At 40.5% G+C, this 23718-nt stretch overlaps 1 protein-coding gene and 1 long non-coding RNA gene across 2 annotated transcripts in view; one reads left to right on the top strand and one right to left on the bottom strand.

Annotated features, from left to right (window-relative positions):
• LOC125245497 (zinc finger protein 585A-like) overlaps positions 1–23718 on the bottom strand; it is a 332027-nt gene that overhangs the window by 78259 nt on the left and 230050 nt on the right. The window lies entirely within an intron of this gene.
• LOC125246072 lies at positions 3814–22182 on the top strand. The gene is made up of 3 exons (XR_007179713.1): positions 3814–3857; positions 8777–8823; positions 22090–22182. It is a non-coding gene; the product is annotated as an uncharacterized LOC125246072 (long non-coding RNA).

Raw genomic sequence — 23718 nt, 5'->3', positions numbered from 1 at the left:
CTGAGCTCAGGAAATCTTTCAGCACAGAATCTCTCCTCTGCTCAGTGGTCTGGTCTGGTGTTTGTGCTCCTGATGTCAGAAGAGACTCAAGAGAAGTTTGAACTGCAGAAATACAGAAGATCTGATGAAGCAGTAATAAGACTGCTGCCAGTGATCAAAAACACAAGAAAAGCACTGTAAGAGTCTTCTTTACATTCATTTATATGCACTGTTGGTTTTTTGTAATTGGGACTTCCTTTTACATGGATGACTTGTTGGCCTAGACAGTAAAAAAAAAAAAAAAAAGAATAAATGAACATGTTATTCAATGTATGTGATGATATTAAATGCCAACGTGTTTCCACAATCAGACAAGTTGAACCTGAGTTTTACCCTTTTTATTATTCTTAATTGTATCATAAATTAAAAAAAAATACAGGTTTGATGTTTTATGAAAATTGTTTTAGCTTTGCTTACATCCCTACAGTCAAAGGTTTTTCCAAGTTATCTATGCTCTAGATTATAAACACTACCTAAAAAGCATTGATATCACTGATTGTTGTGTTCGCTACACAGGCTACAGTGCTGTAATCTCACTGCTCAGTGCTGTAAGAGTTTGTCATCAGTTCTACAATCCTCAAACTTCCTGAGAGAGCTGGACCTGAGTAACAATGACCTACAGGATTCGGGAGTGAGGCTTCTTTCTGATGTCCAAACTGACTGAATAATGAGTTTGAGTTTAAATGCTTTATTTATTTATTTTCAAAGTTAATTATTTATAAACTGTCAGCTGTTTTTATTGAGATACTGATGTAAATAGTTTTAAAATTCCTTCCTGAATTAACAAAATGCTATCACAATAAATGATTGTATCACAATAAATGATCGAATGTGACATTTGTTCTCGATGTAATGGAAATAGTCAATGGAAATTGATCGGGACCGATACCAAACTCATGTACTTGTACTCATACAAATATGGATGTGCTTGAATCGTTCGTTGAATCGTTCTTCAGATTCTTGACTTGTCACCATCTGAACAAGCTCAACACAGTTGACTGATCACCATAGAAAATAAACGCTTCAGTGGATGGAATCAAAAGTTGCTATTGTGAATGGTGCGCGCTTCACTGCTGTACATGTTTAGAAAAGTGAATGAATACTTTGGTACATTTCCACAAACACTTTTGTTACTTTTATGACTGAATCTACAGAAAATAACAGCATACAAACTGCACAGGTCAGTGTGTGATAGTGACTGATCTGATTGTCAAACTAATGTCATGTGGACTGTTGCTGTGTGTGTTTGTAGGTTGTCTGGCTGTATGTTGACAGAGGAAGGCTGTGGTTATGTGTCTTCAGCTCTGAGTTTGAACCCCTCACACCTGAGAGAGCTGGACCTGAGCTACAATCACCCAGGAGATTCATTCATTGATAAATTCAACCATCAAAACTGCACACTGGATAAACTTAAGTACATTGAGCAGGAAGAGTTTGACTTTATTTCTTTCATACATTTACAAAAGTTTTTACTGAGAATAAACTGAGAGGTTTAGCTGCAGTTATACTACAGGGCTGTTGAATGCTTGATTCTGATTGATTGACAAACTTTCTAAGGTGCTCAAATATTGTCAAGTAAATGCAGAGCTAAAGTAATTCCAGGCAGGTCTCAACTAAATTAGAGAATGATTTTTTCCCGCTCCATGTCCAATACAAAGGAACACAAATGTAGTACAGACACACACTAACACAAACACATTCAAACATACACATGCACAGGAATGTGTTAGTGCTGCCCCACGACTTCATCAGTAAAATAGTTTCAGAATTTATGTAGTATGCCTGAAAAAGGGACTGTAGTAATGTTACGTGACGTGTATGCAATAGAGATGAAGCTTAAACGGATATCCACAAACAAGGGTTTTAATGAAGAACACGGAGCCGAAGCACAACATCACATGAAAATAACATTAAGAAGAGACAAGGAGTAAAGGGAGTGAGTCCATATATAAAGGGAGTGCAAACGAGGAAGTCCAGGTGATGATGATGAGTGATGATGGGGAGATGACGAGGGAAGTGAGTGCAGGTGAGGAGAACAGGAGGATAATGGGAATTGGAGTCCAGGAGACAAGGGATCTGTGACATCACGCCGTAGGTGGAACACCGGGGAGGGGGCGCCCAGGAGACCTCATGCCGGTGCAGGGAGAGGCATGGGTTGGAGTGGAGGTCTCCAGGGCGGGTCTATGAGCCAAGGCGGGTCAGGAGACGTGGGCCGCCTCGGCAGGTCAGGAGACGTGGGCCGCCTCGGCAGGTCAGGAGACGTGGGCCGCCTCGGCAGGTCAGGAGACGTGGGCCGCCTCGGCGGGTCAGGAGACGTGGGCCGCCTCGGCGGGTCAGGTGCAGAGGGCAGCCATGGCGGGTCAGGAGACGAGGGCTGCCATGGTGGTGCTGGAAGCCCACCCACATGTGTGGCGCCCACATGTACCCCACCCACAGGTACCTGCCCCCCCCCCCCCCCCCCCCCCCCCCCCAAAAAAATACTTTGGGAGGTTTAGGGAAGTCTTGGGAAGACCACGGAGAGGAGTGGAGTTGTGGGTTTGAGTGGGCTCGGAGAGAGCAGGAGCAGGCTCGTGACAGGCAGGAGCGGCTGTCGCGGCTGCGGCAGGAGCGGCTGGCTCGGCAGAGGAGCATGGAGCGGCTGGCTCGGCGGCTGAGACTGGAGAGGCTGGCTCGGCGGCTGAGACTGGAGATACTGGCTCGGCGGCTGAGACTGGAGATACTGGCTCGGTGGCTGAGACTGGAAATACTGGCTCGGCGGCGGAGACTGGAGATACTGGCTCGGCGGCGGGGACTGGAGATACTGGCTCGTAGGCAGCTACTGGAGCGGACTCGTAGGCAGCTACTGGAGCGGACTCGTAGACAGCTACTGGAGCGGACTCGTAGGCAGCTACTGGAGCGGACTCGTAGGCAGCTACTGGAGCGGACTCGTTGGCAGCTACTGGAGCTGAGAGGGCTGGAAAAGGGGTCCAGTCCATCCCCTCAAACGCGATTAAAATCCCCACTGGTACTGGAGAGGGCTCAGTGGAGATTGGAGAGGCTTGCTCGGCGGCGGCGGCTGGAGCAGAGGGCTCGGCGGCGACTGGCGGCCAGGAGCAGGCAGGACCGTTGAAGCGGTATGGGCAGGGTTCTGGGGTGAGGTGAGCTGGTGATGCCCGATAAGCTGCTGATGGGGCTGGACTGGGACTCTGGTTCCTTTGAAATTTTATCGACTTCAAAGTTAGAACCATTTAAAGAGAGAATTAAATTTAGAGAATCGACTAAGGAGAAATTACAGGCTGGTTCGTTATAACGAATCACGTCCCTGTCCAGTCCCATCAGAAACACTACGTTAATATCAGAAACGTTAATACAGGCATCAGTCCAGCTCACCAAATTGGAAACCTCCAAAAACTCCTCCACATACCTCTCCAACGGCCTGCCACCCTGCCGCAAAAGGCAAAGTCTTTCGTCCGCCATGAGAGGTTCAGGGTGCTCGGGAAACAGAAAAATCCCCATTGCAAATTGTGGGTATCCAGCGGTATTGGTCTCTTCTTCTGTTACGTGACGTGTATGCAATAGAGATGAAGCTTAAACAGGATATCCACAAACAAGGGTTTTAATGAAGAACACGGAGCCGAAGCACAACATCACATGAAAATAACATTAAGAAGAGACAAGGAGTGAAGGGAGTGAGTCCATATATAAAGGGAGTGCAAACGAGGAAGTCCAGGTGATGATGATGAGTGATGATGGGGAGATGACGAAGGGAAGTGAGTGCAGGTGAGGAGAACAGGAGGATAATGGGAATTGGAGTCCAGGAGACAAGGGATCTGTGACAAGTAAGTGATGTCTGATATCTAGCTTTCCTCAAGGGGTGTTGGTAAAAACACAGGATACAATCAGCTTCATCCAAAGAATGTTTATTTGTTTCTAACACAATGGTAACTTTAATCCATGCTGTACACAACATAGCTATACAAGGGTTTTACAGAATTAAAGGGTTAGTTTACCAAAAAATGAAAATGCAGTCATTAATTACTCACCCTCATGTTGTCCCACACCTGTAAGACCTTCGTTCATCTTCAGAACACAAATTAAGATATTTTTGATGAAATCCGATGGGTCAGTGAGGCATGCATTGACAGCAAGTTAATTTACACTTTCAATGCCCAGAAAGGTAGTAAAGACATATTTAAAACAGTCCATGTGACTACAGTGTTTCAACCTTAAAGGGGCTCTATGTAAGATTTTTACTTTAATAAAGCATAAAAATACCCCAATATGTTTACAGATATTTAGGAAACATGCTAAGTTCACCTACTTGTTTCTCAGAAACACAATGCTACAGCCAGATATTCTTCTTTGAAAATGTGCGTTCCGTGTCGGAATGTCTGTTTTTGTTCTGGTCTGTGCGAAACCTCGTGCTGCAGTTTATCCAATAGTATTTCGACATCACAGGTTGCCAGTTGGCGGAAAACACTGCGTATTGTAGCCATGGAAACCAACAAACAAACTGAGTCAGAGAATCAGGCAATAACGTCAGCTGCGCGTTCTCGCTCTCTTCTCTGTCACAGGTGAAGTGACACACACCCGCGCAGGCGCCTCCTCTCTCTCACTCGTCTCATTCGCTCTGGTTAAGTAGTGCTTGTATTGCGCATAATTTTAGTCATTCCTGCAGGTCTCGCGCTCACACAGAAAGCGCGTGCACTACTGATCTATATAAGTGAAGCGGTACAAGCCACGCTCAGTCTCAAACAGAGACAGAAGTCAAACAGAGTCACAAGTACCAAAATAAGCGCCTTCCTGCACTTAAACTGTCAAATACATACAAAAGTATGTCAAAACCAGCGGCACAGGCAATCTTGGCGAGTATTCAGATAAACACTGTCAGTTTTGAATCGTTAAATTGCTAAGAAAGTGAACCCATGTTGTGTATAACATTATTGGGTCCGTTTGAACACCGTTCGTGAACTCTTAAAGGGACAGCAGTCCAGTATTCCTGCCTGCTGTCTGTCATGTTAATCAAAGAACAAAAGACAAAGAAAATCACTTTCTGCTCTTGACTGAATATGTTTCATAACTTTAATGGTAAGAATTATTTACAATAAAGACTACAGAAATTAAGATAACCAATGTAAAATAACACTGAATGTTCTTACCTGAATAAAAACCCAGGTAACCTGAAAAACTTAGTTTCATAGCTCTCTTTATTCTATTGCATTTATTTGAGCTGTTTATATTTTATTACTTACATTTTACTTGTTTTTTTTAATGAAAATAAAACTGCATTGAAGAAAAGTAGATTTTTTTTGTATATGTTGTCAATTATAGTTCTTAGAAAGAAAATCTGAATCAGCAAAAATCGGTATCAGCTGATCATACTAACAAAAAATCGGAAATCAGAATTGGCCAAGAAAATTGCAATCGGTGCATCTCTACTAAAAAGCCTCTGAATCCATCTAAATATCTCTATGAACAACAGCATATCAAAACAGATAAATCAACTCATCAGCTTACAGTGTGCAAGTCTCCTCAGCTTTCATTGTCAATTGCGCTCCCTATTGTTGCTGGCAACCATATGCTGTAAAAGCTGGCAACCCGCGTCTTTGAACGAGGGGGTGGGCCAAACAATATTTTGAATTTGGACTGCAGTACCTATTTTGAACACTGGATGTCATTCCTACATAGAGCCCCTTTAAATTTTGAAGTGACGAGAATACTTTCTGTGTGCCATAAAACAAAATGACAACAGTCTCCAACACACGTTCACGAGAGCACCATGACACATGCGTGTGGTGATACGAGACATGTGTCGTTTCATCGCATGAATTTTCCACACTTTCAATATCACAATCGATGCAGTACACTGTCTTGTTCAGTAGGCATCGCTTGGCTCTGATGGCATCTACACCACCAGCTCTCCATTGCTCTCTGTCTTTTAGAAGCTTGTGGCTGTGGTTGTGTTGCAGCCTCTTCCATCTCTTTTAGTTCGTTCTCTGTATATTCTTTTTCGAATAAGTAAGGTTGTGCAAAAAAACAAAAAAAAAACAATTCATCCTCTATGTGGAAATCTGCAGACATAGTTATGAAATGTTTTATGCTGAGCATGCGTCTTTCTCTGTAAATACAGTCCTGCATTTCTGGGTCTTGGTGCTCTCGTGAACGTGTGTCCAAGACTGATAAGGAACAGAGAAAATTGTTGAATAAAGTCATTATTTTGTTTTTTTTGTCGCACCGAAAATATTCTTGTCGCTTCTTAACATTAAGGTTGAACCACTGCAGTCACATGAACTGTTTTAAATATGTCTTTACTACCTTTCTGGGCATTGAAAGTGTAAATTAAAGGGTTAGTCCACCCAAAAATGAAAATAATGTCATTAATTACTCACCCTCATGTCATTCTACACCCGTAAGACCTTCGTTCATCTTCAGAACACAAATTAACATATTTTTGATTAAAATCTACGGTGGATCAACCTTAATATTATAAAGCGACGAGAATACTTTTTGTGCACAAAAATAACAAAATAATGACTTTATTCAACAATATCTTGTGATGGGCGATTTCAAAACACTGCTTCATGAAGCTTTGAATCTTCATGAATCTTGTGTTTCGAATCAAAGGTTTGGAGTGCTAAAGTCACGTGATTTTATTAAACGAGGCTTTGTTACGTCATAAGTGTTTCAAAATTTCAATGGTTCATGTGACTTTGGCAGTTTGATTCACGGTCCGAACCTCTGATTCGAAACGATTTATGAAGATTTGAAGCTACCTGATGAAAACAGGTGTACATGTGTACCAGTGGCGTGCAGTGGTGTTCTGAAATGAGGAGGCACATTTTTTTTATGAATCAATGTAAATTCATGTGCATTACTCTTAAAGTTGACACATCTTCCTTGTTAAATGAACATTACTTTACAGTACATCAAAAAAAGAAAAAAAAAAAGATTCTATTTATCAAAACCAAGTCAGTCTCATCAAGTTAGTGTTTTAAGCATTTCATTCCAAAATAATAACTAAATGCAATAATAATTTAAACTATATTTTATTTGTGTATTGCGGTTTTTCTTTTTAATTGTTAACCTATGATATTTTGGATCATCAGTCATGCTCCGTAAATACCGTCTGTCACAGACACGAATTGTATTTTTAATTTCACCACACTGATTGCACTAAAACCCCCGCAGTCATCATGCTTTCAGTCCATTTCAAGTTTGATTCTGACGTGACATAAAGCGGTTATATCTAACTGTGATCTGTTTACTTACTTTTCAATTAGTCTTCCGATTGACGCCATCATTTGTTCAGTCAAACTGACGCGCGGAACGCGCACGTATAGAGGCGGGATTTATCGCACAAACCAATCATATCCAATCATAACCAATTACATCCAATCATAGTGCGATGGAGACATTGCCTCCTCTCACGTGACTTTCCCCCATTCATTCTCAATTACCCCCACAAAACCCACCGCACGCGGGGGTCTGATGATTTTATATGGGTTCCTATGAGAGGAAAGGGAGGCATGACTCCATAGACTGTAAAGCATGACTCCTCTGTGTAACTTTACCTGCGGGTGTCGCTGTTTGGCAGTGTTCCTGAAGAAATACACGTGACTTGCGCTCTTTTAAATGTCATAATTTGTAATATTTGTGTTGTTTTATATGTAATATGAATTATTTTCTCATCCTATTTTTTTTGAGGAGGCACTGCCTCCCTTGCCTACTCGGAGGAAATGCCCCTGATGTGTACAGACTCAGTTTCTCAGTAATGAGGTAGTAATGTCACTCTTCTTTAAACAGTTAAGCTACCCTATTAGAGACACTGATGCCAAACACACACACTCACACACACACATACAAAACTACTCTGATCAGGCATAACATTAAGACCACTTTCCTAATATTGTGCTGGTCCCCCTTTTGCTGCCAAAACAGCCCTGACGTGTCGAGGCATGGACTCCACTAGACCCTTGAAGGTCTAACGCAGTTCATTTATGTGGGAAGAATGAGGCAGGATCTGGTGAACGTTCAACACACTTTAATACAAAATATACAAATTCAAAACAAAAGTAAAATAGCGGCCATCCCTCACGGATGACTGCCGCACACTAACACAATAAAAACATAACATAAATCCAGGCCTGGTCCTCTCTCGTCCTTCACTGTTGTCGCTCCTCCCTTTATGCTTCCGGAGCTCCTACATGAGAAATACGAGACCGGTGTGGTGCGCAGCTGACACTCCTTAGCAAATGATGCCACCGGCCTCGCGCCGTTCCCTCACAGCTCTCGCTCCGCCCTGCTTGTCACATAACCCCATCATCATTTCATCTTCATGTTACTAATTTGCATACCAACTGTTAAACAAATCTTATTCAAACGTTTTCTTGACTCCCGAGTCTTTCTGGTAGAACTGATTTCCTGCACCTGTGGACCGTGTATGAATTTGGGATAAGAGGCTTTGTTGACATATCTGGGCGGCGGAATTTATGCGGCGTTTTGTTTTGCTCCTGACTGATTTTCCTTCCACAATTATGTTTATATTATTTTTGTAATACAAAGCCTATTGGAACGAGCTGTGTCTGTAACAGACTTGGTTGGTAATGTACTTAGCCTTACAATTTTCCAAAATTAAAAAATTGTTTTGTGTGTGTGTGTGTGTGTGTGTGTGTGTGTGTGTGAGTGTGTGTGAGTGAGAGAGAGTGAGAGAGTGTGTGAGTGTGTTTACTGACTAACTATCATTGTGTGTGTTTTCTAGTGTGGATCATGGGGGAGAGTTCAGGATAACAGCAGGACTACACAAATGTAGGTCTACTCACACACACGCACTCTCTCTCTCTCTCTCACACACACACACTATCTGTCAAATGATGCTGTTTAATAATAAATAATAACTATAATACTTTTAGATCACCATTATTAGAATTATTGCTAAGACAGTAAAATAATACTACTGTAAATGAAAAATGAATATTTTATAAAGAGTATATTATTTTACAAAAGGATGTTACAATACTGTTGTATTGTCAGAAACCTGCAGTTTTAGTGAAAATAGGTTTATAACTGCATCTTATTACAAATCAGGTGAAATACTGTAATCAGCTGTCCACAAAAATGTTGGATATAATGTGACTGTGAAAACAGTATAACTGGTGCTCCCTGCATTCCCAAATGCACATTAAACTCAAGGCACATGCAGAGATGAAGTTCACTGCATTCATTTCCTGTGAACCGAGACATGGAAAACAAGCTGATGGAGTGATCAAAGTGTGTTCTTCACTCTGAAACATGCAGCACAACAGACTACAGACTAACTTAATTATCGTCTTTTGTAATTTGATGAGGGCACAAAGCCATATCGTGCTTTTTATTTTAGTTTGTTTGAGAGATGCTTTACAAAAGCAATGACACAAAACACAAAGACAAAGATTTATCTTATTATGAGACAAGTAAAATATTTTTGGTTCAAACTGTGTTTCTTTAAAATCTGTGTACACCTGGTCACTTCATGTGTTTTCTCTGATGGGATAGCTATCCGATCATGAAAAGACCAGGTGTAAATTCCCTCCGAAACACATTCGCTCAGATCACTTCAGGAGGAGGTCTGGGACGCATTCCAGAAGAAACTGAACAAGTCTAAATGCATCTGGTTGTTGAAACCACACATGTAAATCTTACTCCTCCCAAAAATACTAAAAAAAAAACATGTGAGAGTGTGTTATACACTACCAGTCAAAAGTTTATGAACAGTAAGATTTTTTAATGTTTTAAAAGAAGTCTCTTCTGCTCACTAAGGCTTCATGTATTTGATCCAAAAACACAGCAAAATCTGTAATATTGTGAAATATTATTACAATTTAAAATAGCTGTTTTCTATTTAAATATATTCAAAAAAGTCATTTATTCCTGTAATCAAAGCTGAAATTTCAGCATCATTACTCCAGTCTTCAGTGTCACATGATCCTTCAGAAATCATTCTGATATGATGATTTGCTGCTCAAGAAACATTTATGATTATTGTCAGTTTTTTTTTTTTTTTTTGAAAGAAATTAATACTTTTATTCAGCAAGGATGCATTAAATTGATCAAAAGTGACAGTATAGACATTTATAATGTTACAAAAGCTTTATATTTTCAGAAAAAATAATATTTATTTTTCTCAAGAAAACATTCTACTGCAGACAAAGGATTCAGAGATGATCCAAATGAAGCAGCACAGAAACTTGACTCCATTAACACTGATTGATCACTGTCAACTGAAAACATCAAATTAAAACAAATTTCACATTACAGGGTTTTTCCTGGGTCTAAAATTGTCTTCAGTGGTGGTGGACAAACACTGTCATCCACAGTATAAAATACTGTACCCATGTGATCTGTGAGTTTAGTACTGACAGTAAATCCACAATAAATGCAGAGAAACGCAGTTTGAAATATCAACATATCCTATTCATGAATTAAATAATGAACACTGTCAGGACAGAAAATAAAACTCATTTATATTTAAAATCTGTACATTTAAAAGTAAAAAGTCTGCATCTGCGCCTGGTGATTCTGGCCCGTTTTGTGCTGAGGCAAAACAGCGGCTGCAATCATAGGGCTCGCAGGTGAGCTCGTTGGGAAGTTTGAGAGAGTTGTATTCTCTCTCAACTCCCCCGGGGCTGGCGAGGATGAGTTGTTGGATGACGATGACGTCCGTGTTTGATGTCATCGCGTCCGGCAGTGAGCGCTCCTCTGGCTGCTGTGTATGTGGAGCTGCTGGTGTTTTTGGGACACGCTTTTCGGCAGGCTGCAGCTGCTGTGAAAGCGTGTTAAGAAAGGGGCTGCGCGAGGACGGCTTGACGAGCGGTTCCTTTCTGTCCATAAATGCTGCAGCATCCCATAAACTTTCCATTCCTTCCTGATTTCTGCGTTTGAGATCGGGAGGGCATGGAAAAACCCCTAGCCGTTCAGATTTGTATCTGAGCCCAGACAGACGAAGAAGTGAGAGTGAGATGGGTGATCGATTGTAAACACCATTGCATCTGTAATCGATCCCCCAGATATATAAGGGTGATTTATATCTACCCTCTCCTCTTCTTCTTTCACCTCCTATATATATATGTGTGGGTGTGTATATGTATATATATGTATTATATATGTATTTGTATGCGTGTATATATATTTTATATCATGCTCAGATACTTCTTATGGTCAGACTGATGGCTGGGCCCATAGTGATTTATTTCTGTCAGCCCGCTTTTTCGGTTTGATAGTGAGAGGATCTTTTAGGCTTAAAAGAACCCTAGATTCTATCCTTTTTCATGTAGAAAAAAAAAGTATTAGGAATCTTCGTCTTTGAGCCACAGGAAGATGAGATGGGGTCTATATTTTATGTTTTTAAAATGAGACCTTGTTTTCCTGTATAGTTTTTCTGAGCATATAGTTAATCAGGAGGCTGGTCCATCTCGAACTGAGGCTCTAAGACAGGGCCAGAGGTCCAGTATGGCCGCTCGGGCACCTCCTCCTTTCGAGCAAGGCGCAGAGATGGCTGGACTCGAGGAGGAAGAAGCAGCTTTTGGAGGAGGTGATCGATCACGTACACCAGTAGCGTCTGTAATCGATTCCCTCTCGTTGCGAGGATGACTTTGCATTTGCCCTCGCCCCTTCTTCCTCCACCTCCTGAGTTTTTGGTTTCATTTTACATGCTCAGGTGCTTCTTTAACAGTCAGGCTGACGGCTGGGCCTTTGATAATATTTTTCTAAGGCCGCCTTCTGGCTTGATAGTGTAAAGTGCTTTTAGGTTTAACTGGCTTGTAGTGCTTCATTTTCTGCTCATATCTGAGAGGATTTAAAGTGAAGCCCAGGCTTTGCTTGGCTCAGTAGGCCATAGCTAGTGGCTAGGCTAGAGCTAGGTTAGGTGTTTGTCTATTACATCACCCTTATTATTACTATCCCTTGTATGGTTGTATAGTTCCTAGTTCTGGCCTCCTCCTGAGGGAGTTGTTAGGCCGTATGCCCATTTCCCCTCCGCTATTATGTAGGTGCTATGGCTGGGGTTAACAGCTAAGGTTTTAGGCTGTTATTAGCCTTCCTGGTGCTGTTTTTCCCAGGTGGTAGGCCCTTATCTTTGAGGAGATAAGTTATGTAGTGTTGCTAGGCCCCACTTTCTAGAACTTTGTCATGCTTTATAATGTCTTCCTGTGAGCCCCTTGAATTATATTCAAGTTTGAGCTACGGTGCTAATAGTTAGCCTCCGTTCTCAAGGGTTCAGCACAGATCTACAGATCTGTCTGGTGTTTCTATGATAGCAGGCTGTGATTAGCCTCTATCTAAGAATGTGGTGTTCTGTTGTTCTGTTTCACTGAGTGCATCACCTGTTGGATTGCACACTCAGATTGAGTGTAGTGAGTTTTTCTGGTTAGAATTAAAGATGATCTCTGTTAGCTCCCAGTTGATCATGACCACAGCAGCTGTTTTACATATACTGTAAAGATTGTTGGCTCTATATTATTAGCCTCCTTCTTAGTACAGCTTGTATCTCGGGCGCTGTTGGTATATGATCGCGAGTTTGCTCATGTATCTTAGCACAGCCTCAGGCTTGTGCTCATGTTTGTTTGAGGTGGTAGGCCTTGTAGGCCTCCCTTAGATCATGTTAGCATATTTATTGTACCATGTAATTTTTGGTACATTGCCTGTTGGAATGTGTAGGCTTAGCTCAGGTTGTTGTACAGTAGGTGGCCATCCAAAACGGTGTTTCTACCGCCGCGCGTGCCGCCGCCGCCGCGTCGCAAAGTGCATTTTGCAGCTTTTGACCGCTGAGTGGAGCTTTAACCACGTTATCCAACAAATGCGTCTAAGCACATTTATCTTTATGTGAAATGTCAATTTTCTCACATATTATGCCTATATTTATCACAAATACATTTTTTATTTATATTTTAAACTCCTTTAAATTTTTGACACGCACATACTTTGTTATTCGTTACCTGTCCTTTTATTTTGACAGATAACTACCTTAGGAAAAATATAGCCTATCTGTTTGGACGCTGATTAAGAAATTGTTGTGTGTTTCATGAATTATATCCTTTATATTAAAACGTGAGTCACTGAATAATTTCGCTCCCATTATTAAGGCACGATTTAGCTAAATCATTGAAACTAAAAAGAATGGACATATTAATAAAACGTCATAAAAAAACTGCAACTCCTGCTGCCGCATTTAAATGCAGGAGTGTCTTCTATTCCTTAAAATATCAAATACAAATTCAGAAACAACACATTCCAGCGCATAGATCGCCTCTTATTTAACACAGACCTACGAATTTATTATCGAATTGAGACATTTCTTTCTTTTTTGGTACAATTATTCGCTGAGTTTAAGTTCATTTTTGAGACGTTTCAGATTCTCGCAGAGAGACAGCTAAAAGCGCACCCTGTTTTTTATTTATTTTATTTTATTTTTCACAAGTACACGGTTTTGTTGTTATTGTGAGCGTACACAAATAAAAGTAGACCATTCGTAGTCTTGCACTAATCTGTAGGTTATCGCCAAAAATGACGGAAGGCCTGTTTTAAGTTGTTTCAGCTGTCATGAGGAGAAAATCCATCAGAACGCGCCGGCGCTTTCGTCGGCCAGAGGGATAAAAATGTAGCCGATTTAGTTTCATATTTATATTTAAATATTGGGCTATAACCTAATATAATTTTTTTTAAGATGTCACCAATGTTGATTATGAAAAGTGAATAGCATGACGGATGCGCAATGTTGGGAGACATGCAGCGGGTCAGACATAAGTTTGACCACTTCATTGAGTTTTGTTTTATAGTAAGTCTTTCTTTAAAGTGAATTTCGTTTTGTAGAAATTGTATCTTAATTTCAATCAAGGTTTCATCAACCAATTGCTTATATTTAATAATTAGGAAGAAAACCATGAACGTCGGATGTGGAATGGCTGACAAACGAACTCATGTTTCCCCGGCCTTTGAATAAGGCTGAAGCAATAGATGTCTTTCTGTTTTAATTAAATTTCTTAAATACATGTCTTTATTACTTAATTAATTGATAAGATGTTTTGGTCTAACAATATATTTTAGCTGGTCTAAATTCTAAGTTAGACACAAATTTGCGTATAGGCTAGGCTATATAAGGTTCCCTTCTAGACAAGCGCGTAAATTGCTGTTTCGGCCGCAAATTTTCAGTAATTTCGATCGGTGTTTCAAATGATATATAGGTCTAAACTAAATTCATGTATTTACAGTAAAAGAATAAAGAAATAGCCTAACTCTAGACTTATTGGCTAGGATATTTACGTTTGGGCAATATAATAATAATAATAATAAAAAAAATAATAATAATAATAATAATAATATCTCAGCAAAGACCGAACATATTTATTTTGTCTCGGCACACGACCGCTAACAGTAACACAGTAACAGTGCATCAAAGCTTGCTGTTGTCTTGGCTACCTTACAAACGGCAATGGAAACAAGAGTGAATTTTCCCCCCTTTTGTGGTAATTTAGCACTATTTTCTATTGTATTCTGCTTGCATTTTCGACTAAACTCAATTGACTAAAGATAAAAATAAAGCATCCAACTGAATCAGTTGGATGCTTTATTTTTATCTTTAGTCAATTGAGTTTAGTTCTAAAAAAGCAAAGGCTAGCAAATGATCTGCGACGGGGCCCATCATAGCGTGGGGGCTGCGGGGGTGTCCTGTATGCCCATGATGTAATGGTAATACATCGCTTACAAAGTGTTCTTGTTAACTACTGTATGATTATCAGACGATTTTAATGTGTTAATGTTTCAACCATATCGTGCAATTATAGCTATGTAACAATCTGATAAACTGCAATTGTGCAGTTTGTATCCATTAACTAACACGCCCATAAACATTACAAAAAGAAATGTCATGCCATACACAATCACGAACAAAAAAAAATGTTGATATCCCAATAATCAACATTTTGTTATTCAACAAGTGCGAGGCTATTAAGATAAAACGTTTCTGCTATAGATAGTTTGCACCTAATCTGACTCTTCACAATGGGCTACACAATGAATATTTTATAGGCCTATTTGTATTTTGACTGCAGTTAAGAGCAAAATGAATGTTTAATATTGGAAGTTTAAGATTCTTTATTAAATATTCTTAGTTTATGCAAAACATATAGGCATCTGTACATTGTACCTCTATAACATCATAACATAAATTATTAAATTATAGTTCAAATGAACCGTACAAACCCAATCTTGGTTTTTGCTATTTATTTAGGCCTATTTATTTATATCAGCAGATCTGTGTTGATTCAGTTCATTTCAATAACTGCTGATGTTGCAAACTGTGGTTAAGCTGTAAAGCAGCAGGAAAGAATTGACCAAGATATGTAACATTATGACTCCGTATTATTAGAACAATAACTGTACAGAATCTTTACTGCCATCCAATGTTCCTTAAAGACAAAGAAATAAAATAAAAATATTAAAGAAAAACAAACAAAAACAACAAACCGATTATGTTCCATTTATATATCAATGTATAATGTTTACATTATCTTGTGTGTATAACAAGCACTCACCCAACCTAACAGTGCTTGCTCTGCAACACTTGACAAGTTTGAGATGGGGGAAGGGCGCTTTGTTTAAAATATTTGTCACCAAAGCCATTAATCCAGAGGGCGGGAGACTCAAAATATTACCCTAAGCTATGCGCGCACGTGACAGACCTTTTTGCAATCTTGGTGCTTTTTGTTAATTTTAACATCCTGATCTGATCATATGAAATAAGCTGACGAAATACACAATTGTTAGACTCTTGTTTATTTGTTTGTGTTATGGGGATTTGCAGTGTTTCACGCTCCACTCCAGAAGTTCTGAATGGGATCGACCCTCCCCCCGCACATTGGCAGCGTCTGCTGCTGCCGAGCAGAATAAGTTTTGACTGGAGTGAGGAGGGATTTTTTAAAAGTCGGAGCGTCGTGTTTTTTGTTGTTGTTTTTTTTTTTGTTTTAAATCTGCAAGAAATGTTATGAGTTTGGCGTGTGGTAGGAAAAAAGTTTGTGCAATAAGCCACAACGCAAATTTGTGTCTAACTAGACCAGCTAAAATATATTGTTCGACCAAAAACATCTTATCAATTATTTAAGCAATAAAGACATGTAATAAAGTAATAAATAAATTTAATTAAAACAGAAAGACGTATATTGATTCAGCCTTATTTAAAGGCCGCGGAAACATGGTTTCGTTTGTTACGCAATCCATTCCACCCGACGTTCTTGGTTTTTAAATATATTATATTAATTATTAAATATAGCCAATTGGTTGATGAAACATTGATTGAAATTAAGATACAATTTCTACAAAACGAAATTCACTTTAAAGAAAGACTTACTATAAAACAAAACTTAATGAAGTGGTCAAACTTATGTCTGACCCGCTGCATGTCTCCCGACATTGCGCATCCGTCATGCTATTCACTTTTCATAATCAACATTGCTGACATCTTAAAAAAATATATTAGGCTATAGCCCAATATTTAAATATAAATATGAAACTAAATTGGCTACATTTTTATCCCTCTGGCCGACGAAAGCGCCGGCGCGTTCTGATGAATTTTCTCCTCATGACAGCTGAAACAACTTAAAACAGGCCTTCCGTCATTTTTGGTGATAGCCTACAGATTAGTGCAAGACTACAAATGGTCTACTTTTATTTGTGTACGCTCACAATAACAACAAAACCTTGTAGGCTACTTTTGAAAAATAAAATAAAATAAAAAACAGGGTGCGCTTTCTGTCTCTCTGCGAGAATCTGAAACGTCTCAAAAGTGAACTTAAACTCAGCGAATAATTGTAGGCTACCTAAAAAGAAAGAAATAACTCAATTCGATAAGATATAGGTCTGTGTTAAATAAGAGGCGATCTTTCCGCTGGAATGTGTTGTTTCTGAAATCATGGCCAGTGCTCGTTGCGGCTGTTATCAGTTCTCATGGCGCTCGTGCACACGCGCAGTTTTCACACAGACAATCGAGCGTTTCGTTCTGGTAAAAACACAAAACAAACTGCACACAACGTGTCCTTGCTCTTGATGTACAATCACTGATGAACACCTTTGGTTTTAATGAGTAAATTAGCCTAAATATTTATTCCTGCCGGTATTTTAGTCTGCAATATCAAAATCACTAAACATTACATAGCATATACAATAACAACAATAAAAAAATCAAGAACAATAGCAGTTAATAAGAATTATTGCTCTTAATGCGGTCTTAATGCTGGACCGTTCTCATTTTGCTCCGCATATGGAACTTTTTTTTTTTTTTTTTTGCTAAGAGCAAACCAGAATGAAAATATTACATTTTTAATCCGTGTGTGTGTGCTCCTAATATTATATATATATATATATATATATATATATATATATATATATATATATATATATAGGCTATATATGCCTAGTAATGACTGTTTAATGACAATAGCATGCAGTAAGACTTTGTGTAAAGGTCTTTCTTTTAATTTTTGATGCATAGACTGTAGCCAAAGACTATCCCACGTTTTGAAATTAACTCTCACTTTAAATTTTCTAATGGTTTTTAAGGATGTTAAAATGTTATATTATAATGTTATTGTTGTTTTACTTCGTCCTTTCATCTGCGTTTACAAACCGACATTTTATTATTACAGTCACTTTCCAATCCGTCCCTTTGCGCCACCTGGCGGTAGTTTTTTACACGCGACTGAATTTCAGTTAACGCAACGGCCCTGCGGCGGCGGTATGCGCGGCGGTAATACCCATTTTGGTTGTCCACCTACTGTAGCTAGTTACCCAAAATTATTTTGTTGGGTCTAGAGCTGTTCCCCTTTGAACTTGGTCCCCATTATGACCACTGGCCTCTCGTAGAGTATTGTGGCGGAGTGTGTACTCCTCTTGCTTTAAGAGTAAAAGGTGTTTTACTGAGTACATGGCCTGCTGGTTAGTTTGGTCATGATGTCCACTAGCTGACGCCACGTGTTGAAGTTGAAGGCCCCTCTAAGGCCTCCTTTCAAATTACATGTTGGCACAGTTCTGTGTGGTTACCATCACTGCCATCGGCCACGCCCACCTCTGTAAGAGTAGGCCCTAGGTCAGGCCTCTCGTAGAGTACTGTGGCGGAGTGTGCACTCTTCTTGTTTAAGAGTTAAGGTGTTTTTTACAGAGTGCTTGGCCTGCTGGCTGGTTAGTCATGATGTTATCACTGGTTGATGCCATGTGCTTATGGAGTTGAAGGCCCCACCAGGGCCTCCTTTCATTTTGCATATTGGCAAAGTTTTTGTGTTGGTTTCTATGTGACTTATCATCATGGATGGGTCATGATTGCCACTAGCTGATGCCACATGTGTACAAGTTGTAGGCCTCCTGTGTATCATGCTGGAGTTCGGCTGTATACTCCTTTCGCTTTTAGAGTAAAGGGTGCTTTTACTGAGTACAGTTTCTGAGTGGCTTGCCTCTCAGGGTGAGTTCTTGTGTTAAACCGCTCTGTTGTTCGGTTTTTATGTGATTACTTCCTTGAGCATGGTGTCCTTTAGCTCTAGTTGAGCTAAGTAGTTACCTTGTTTATAACTTGGTTCTATTTTGCTCCTAGAACTTTAGTGGCCACTAGATGGCGCCGTGTGTGATGGGTAGGCCCTCTGGGCCTCCTTTGGAACATGCTGGCATGTGTTATGGTATATTTCTTTACTAGAGTAAAGGGACTAATATGCTGCTGGTTGGCCAGGGCCCTGGGTGACTTATTAACTTCCTTTGCAGTTCAGTTATTTGTCCAGCCTGGAGCTTGATAACACTGCCACGAGCTGATGCCACGTGTCTAGCTGAGGTAATAGGCCCCGCGGGGCCTTCCTTAGCGCGTGATGGTGTACGCTGTACTTCTCTTGCTTAAAAGAGTATAAACGGTTCTTTTACCGAGTACACTGCTCATTGGCCTGTTATGTGGGCACTCACAGTTACTAAGTCATGTGGTCATTCTTGCTCAGAGCAAGCTAGATTTCAGGTGTGCGGCCTTGTAGGCCGCCCTTGGAATACTACTGTGTGATTGAGTATTCTGGTGTGTTATGTAGTTCTTTATGCAGAACTTTAGTCATGCTGTAGGCCCCTTCCCGGCCTCCATGATTATGTGCCTACAGTATGGTCTATCTGTTATGTGAGCTTCGTACTTCCCCTTTGGGTTGTTGATGTAATTGTGCTTAGCTCCCTAAGCTGATCGTTGAAGTCTATGAAGTCTCCCGTTGAAATCAGCCCCCAGGCTGGTTTGTGCTCCCCTGTATCAGGGTTCCCTAGCGCACAGCCTCCTCAGTGCATACAGTCAGGCGCTGAGTACATCCTAGGATGAGCGGATTATACTCCCCTCAATACAAGGGTTTATAGCACTCAGTTGAGTTCTGCTCTTCAGGATAGATTCTGTATTCAGACAGGGTTGGACAGACTAAGTCTGTCCTTTGTCAGGCTAGGTTGGCCTCTCTGGTAGCAATGAGGGTTGACTTTGTTCCCCCTAGTGACTGGCTGGGGCTCCTTTGGTTCCCTGGCTACATTCCCTTTAAGGAACCACTTTTCCTCAGAAATGTTGGTTCCAGAAGCTCTGAGCAGCCTTGGTAGGATTTCTGCAGGAAGCCTCTTTTAGGCTTAGCTTGGGCTGTTGGCTGTAGGGAATGCTGTCACTGACAGCCTTGTGTGACCTGAGGGTGAGTTGCTTCTGGCGTTTCTCTTGAAACTGCTGAACGTTTGTCTAGACATATTGACATGCACTATCCTTCAGCATGGCGGCGTGGGTATTTCGTTCCCCAATGCGTCATGAATGCAGAGTTGAGTTCCCTTCGAAAGGGAACGTCTCAGGTTACGTATGTAACCATGGTTCCCTGAGAACAGGGAACGAGACTCTGCGTTGCCATGCCATGCTTCGGGCTGCCCATTGAACAGTCCCTCAAGACGATAGATACTGACTGCTTCTCCAGGCGCTCCTTTTATACTTCTGGTCGCGCAATATTACGTCATAGGCTGTCGCTGGCCAATAGAGATTGGAGTTGTTGGATAGTTGGCTTTCAGACACCGGGTCTCGTTCCCTGTTCTCAGGGAACTATGGTTACATACATAACCTGAGACGTTTTCGCTCATTTCATAGTTTTCACCCATTTGTGTTTCATATCGTTGAGATTTATGTAATTTTGTGCTATCCCTCAGCTCACCTGTTATTCATCAAACACAAGGAGTGACTGACTACTTTCCCATACACCTGAGACCCTGGATGAGCTGTCACGATCTTTCATCCCTGACCACATCCCTGTCAACACCCCCGTTTTTGCTAGGAGTCTCCCGTATTTCACACCCATCTCCCACCCCCTCCCCTTTTGCTGTTTTAGTCAAACGCATTCTACTCGACACATCATACAAATTCAAACCCATTTGTGACCTCAACCTGGAAACCTACAGCCCCGTTGAGCTGTTGATATCTGCACAGTTGATGTGAGAAGTTGAATCAAGGAACGAAAATCATTTTGAAATAATGTTTTTATATTTGTCTTACAAATCGACTAATTTGAACCTTTTAATAATATAATGATGTATTAACTGTTGCTCCTGTTTACAGCATTAGTTGAGAGATATTTTCTCTTTAAGGAAATTTGCCATGTACTTAACCTTATAGGCCTCAAATAATCAACCACAGTTTAGTTTGTACAAGTCACCTTTTTAACCTCTTTTGAGTTTGCAGGTAGGCCTATGTAGTTAGTTTGAAGGAAAATAATTTTCAAATTTCTAAAGTTCAGCCACTGCTGTGACACTGTACAAACGCTTCCAGTGTGAATACTCGCGCGTCTCTGCAGCTGCAGTTCACGCTCATGCGCCGCTGATGCTTGCAGTGTGAAGCCGGCCTCAGGGTTTTGTGGGATATAAGGACACGGTGCCAAAATTTGGAGGGATCTTCTGGGAATTAGTCAATGACATCTGAATTACAAGGACATGACCCCTATCCTCATAAACCCAAATGTCCCCGTAATGCTGGTGCATATTCAACTGTCCTTCAGTCCTTGTAAACCACAAAAACCAACACACACACACACACACACATATATTACATGTCATAGCAGCTCCTATAGCTGCTGATGGCTTTGATATACAACGCACGCTTTACACACACCAAAGTCCTCTTGTAGTCGATCTTAAAGGGATAGTTCACCCAAAAATGAAAATTTGATGTTTATCGGCTTACCCCCAGCGCATCCAAGATGTAGGTGTCTTTGTTTCTTCAGTAGAACACAACTGATGATTTTTAACTCCAACCGCTGCCGTCTGTCAGTGGTATAATGCAAGTCAGCGGGAACTTGGACTATAAGAGTAAATAAAACACGACAGACAAATCCAAATTAAACCCTGCGCCTCGTGACGACACATTGATGTCCTTAGACACGAAACGATCGGTTTGTGCGAGAAACCGAACAGTATTTATATAATTTTTTACCTCTAATACACCACTATGTCCAACTGCATTCATCACTCGATTCGTTTGGTCTGATCGCGCTCTGACAACGGCAGTGATGTCTCGCGCATATACTTCAATGAGCGCGAGACATCACTGCCGTTGTCAGAACGCGATAATTAAAAGCACCTGTTTTGATCCTCCATTTGAATCTGGAGCGTTTCTTCACAGCAGCTGCTCTTGGTAACAGACCTGAGAGTCGATCACCGAACTGATGGAGGCTTTAAGATTCACAACTACAGATGAAATTCTGTGAGAGAGGAGAAGATCCTAAATCAAGTTCAGATCTGAGACAAATCCTACATGAACTCGTCAGATTCTGGAATAGATCCAGACCAGAGCAAAGCATGCTGGGAACTGCCCAGTTTCAGTTCGTTCAACACAAATGATAAAGTGAACTTCAGTTTGACGTGTTTAAGTGGATTTACTCAATTAAATCAGGACAGAATGTGCAGTAATTGTGTGGTTTAACTCATTTTAATGAAGTTCATTTAACAAGCAGCAGAAATCATGTTTACAGTGTAGATTAAAAGATGGACAGATTGATGATTCCTGATTGTGATATGTTTTATCTCCATCAGATTCCCATCGGCTCACTCTGGATCTGAACACAGTGAATAAGTGCCTCTGTCTGTCTGAGAGCAACACAGTGATTACTAACACTTACCCACCACAGTCGTATCCTGATCATCCAGACAGATTTGATGTGTCTCAGGTGTTGTGTAGAGAGAGTGTGAGTGATCAACGCTGTTACTGGGAGATTGAGTGGAGTGGAAAATGTGTGTTTATATCTGTGTCATATAAGAGCATCAGCAGGAAGGGACGGGGTGATGAGTGTATGTTTGGAGGTAATGATCAGTCCTGGAGTTTGATCTGTACTCCTGACAGATACTTATTCTGGCACAATAAGATAGACACTGATCTCCCTGTAAAGCCCATCATCAGTAGAACAGGAGTGAATGAGGAGGATCACTATAGAGTGTATGTGGATCACTATAGAATAGGAGTGTATGTGGATCACAGTGCAGGAACTCTGTCCTTCTACAGCGTCTCTGGAGACACAATGATCCTCATCCACACAGTCCAGACCACATTCCCTCAACCACTCTATCCTGGGTTTAGGATTAGTTCTGGATCATCAGTGAAACTGTGTTGATAAATCAGAACAGAGAGACTCTACCCATAATGATTTGAGCTGATGATGAATCAGTGACAGTGAGACTCTACCCATAATGATTTGAGCTGATGATGAATCAGAACAGAGAGACTCTACCCATAATGATTTGAGCCGATGATGAATCAGAACAGAGACTCTACCCATAATGCTTTGAGCTGATGATGAATCAGAACAGAGAGACTCTACCCATAATGCTTTGAGCTGATGATGAATCAGAACAGAGAGACTCTACCCATAATGCTTTGAGCCGATGATGAATCAGAACAGAGAGACTCTACCCATAATGATTTGAGCCGATGATGAATCAGAACAGAGACTCTACCCATAATGCTTTGAGCTGATGATGAATCAGAACAGAGAGACTCTACCCATAATGCTTTGAGCTGATGATGAATCAGAACAGAGAGACTCTACCCATAATGCTTTGAGCTGATGATGAATCAGAACAGAGACTCTACCCATAATGCTTTGAGCTGATGATGAATCAGAACAGAGACTCTACCCATAATGCTTTGAGCTGATGATGAATCAGAACAGAGAGACTCTACCCATAATGCTTTGAGCTGATGATGAATCAGACATGTCTCTTCATTACATTAATACTGAAATATCATGACACAATAAATTGATGAAGAACATGTGACTGTCATCAGTCATGTGATGTTCCTCTAGTGTTTGTGCTCCAATCATAAATCAGATTTGAATTGATGATGAATGTGTGAAATGTCTGAATGCTGTATGAATCATCAGCTGCATGTGAAATATGATCATTCTGACATCATCAAATATGACATTCATCATCTCACTTCATTAAATATATTTACTCTAATTATTATGGATCATAAATCAGTTATTTTATTCACTAAAACATGTAAAAATGTGCAGACTTTGCTGAAGTGATCTGAAGAGGTATTAACTGAGATATAATGCAAATATGACTGTAGCTGAAGTATTTGTGTCAATACTGTATGGAGGACCAAATGACTCAAAATCACATGATGAAATAAATGTTGAAATATTGTAATAAATGTTG

Source organism: Megalobrama amblycephala, linkage group LG1 (genome assembly GCF_018812025.1).
Source record: "Megalobrama amblycephala isolate DHTTF-2021 linkage group LG1, ASM1881202v1, whole genome shotgun sequence".
NCBI lineage: Eukaryota > Metazoa > Chordata > Actinopteri > Cypriniformes > Xenocyprididae > Megalobrama > Megalobrama amblycephala.
This window is presented reverse-complemented; position numbering and strand designations above follow the sequence as displayed.